Genomic DNA, 2,367 nt, shown 5'->3' with positions numbered 1-2,367 from the left:
TTTTTTTTTTTTTTTTTTTTTTTTTTTTTTTTAATAGGATAGGAAAAAAGAAAAGACAAAGTAAGACTCCAAAATATAAGAAATATATACAAATAGAGCACACGTCAAAACACCCGGCCACTGTCTGTTCACCTGCAAAGAACATGACAAAACACAGCAACAAAATACATATGTATAAAGAACTTAAAATATTCATGGCTTTGCAGTAAGTTTCAATAAATATATATACCCATACCTACGCCTATATACATACATACATACATACATACACATGAATATACACTCACATACATATCTATATATCTACATATAAAGCCTACATAAACATCCCTGCTTCTATTTGTGTGTGGTTGTGAGCATGCATAAGTGTATAAGGCTTCTCTAATAGAACATTTATTAGTAATTGTGAAGCAGCAGAGACCCGACCCCCAAGACCAGAGGCAGACGAAAAAGTGGGGACCAGAGCCCAAGACCCCAGGAGGGACCCCGACCGCGGAGCCCCCAGAGCCACCCACACAGGGCGAACCACCCACCCACCCCCCAGAAGGGACCACAGGGGAGAACCGGAAGATCCCCACCAGCAACCACATACAGTGACCCCCCGGGGCCAACAGCGACAAACTCATAGGCCTCCGTCGGCACCCGCCACACCGATGTAGGTCCAGGTCCAGGCACCGAGGCCCGGGCACCGAGGACTCACACCACCCAGGCCAAGGCCCGACAGGGCCAGAGGACCCGAGCCCCACCAGGCAGACACCAGGCCGAGCCGACACACGCCCAAGCGCCCAGCCCCCGATACCAAGGGCCCCAAGCGCGCCGGCAGGCAAGGGCACACCCCACCAGGGGGCCGCGCGATAGGGGCGCGATGCCAAGCACCCCCAGTTGTATCAAAGAGGGGGCAGTCCGAGTCTCGGCCTAACAAATACCCATTCATACACATACACAATCACACTATCCCAACCTCAATCTCACATTCATTCACTCAAAGACATACAATAACGATACATTTCATTCTTATTCCCGATACACACTCTATACCCCCCAGGTCCAAGACATGTACCCGCCCTCTACAGGGGGCAGCCCATGCCCAAACCCAGGAGGTAAACCCATTCATTCCTGAGTGGAGAAGAGCCAACACCCCAGACCCGGCCCAGGCCATGCCCCGCCGACAGGATACCCCCCCACCATGAAGAGGACACGCCACCGACCACCCCCACACACCGCCAACAACCAAGCACGCACCCCCAGCCGACCGCCCGCCAGGCCCCGGCAGCCACCCCGGCCAGCGGGCCAACCATGGCACCCAAGAGCCAAGCTCAGGGGGTCCAAACAACCCCAGGGAGAGCACAGCGCCAGCACCGCCCATGGCAACCCCCAGACCCTGAACCCCCACATAGTCCTGGTCAACACCCGACGGCCTGCCCTTCTCCCGGACCCCACCCCCGGAATGGCAGTCAGGGAACTAGGTGGGTAGGAAGAGGAGAAAAAAATAAAATAAAATAAATAAATAACTAAAAATAAGACCCCGACACATACACCCCCACCCCTAGATGTGCTGTTGATGTGTGTTGTTGTATAGTGCCATTAAAAAGGAAAGAAGAAGGAGCAAAGGCTGGCATGGTGCCAGTTTCCCCTCCACCCCAACTCTATCCAAACCCTAGTGTCTAAATGCAACCGTTGTGAGCACAGGCACAGGGGGTGAGAGTAAGGTCATCCCACCACCCATAGCCATGTGCCCACCTCAAATTCCTATATATGAATGTCATGAGGATGTTATGAATGAATGTCTAAGGTGTACAATAAAATTGAGTCCCAGGTGGCTATGGTCAACAAAGATGTAAAATTGTTGCAGCACACCCGAGCCCAAACAACCCTAAATGTATGGAATTGAAATGAAGAGGGTGGAGGTGCATGGTGAGGGATGGGGAGAAATAACTGTGAGAGCAAATGCTCCCACAGGGGGTCAGCTCCCCCACTGACCCAACAGCCCCCCCCCCCCCCCCCCCAGCCCCCCAAGGTCCACCCAGGGATTGAGGCCAAGACACCTCTCCATCTGGACCGACCGTCAGGCCCGCTGAGCTCCAGACCAGAGAGGGACAGAGCCCCGAGGGCCGCCAGAAGCTGCACCAGCAGCCTACACACCCGAGGGCCACCAGGACCCCCACAGATCGCAGTCAGCCCGCTACCAGATGGAGCCAAACCCCACCAGGACGACCCGGCCAAGAGCGCCCGCCCAACCGCCGACAGTGCCAGGAAGCACCGGGATCGAGCCCCCACCACAGGAAAGGGGCCAGCCAGCCGGCCATGCACAGTCCCGGGCCGCCCCCAAGGACATCCACCCCATCCCCACTCCAGAAGAAATACTAC

This window comes from Nematolebias whitei, chromosome 4 (genome assembly GCF_014905685.2).
Source record: "Nematolebias whitei isolate Nwh7 chromosome 4, NemWhi1, whole genome shotgun sequence".
NCBI lineage: Eukaryota > Metazoa > Chordata > Actinopteri > Cyprinodontiformes > Rivulidae > Nematolebias > Nematolebias whitei.
This window is presented reverse-complemented; position numbering follows the sequence as displayed.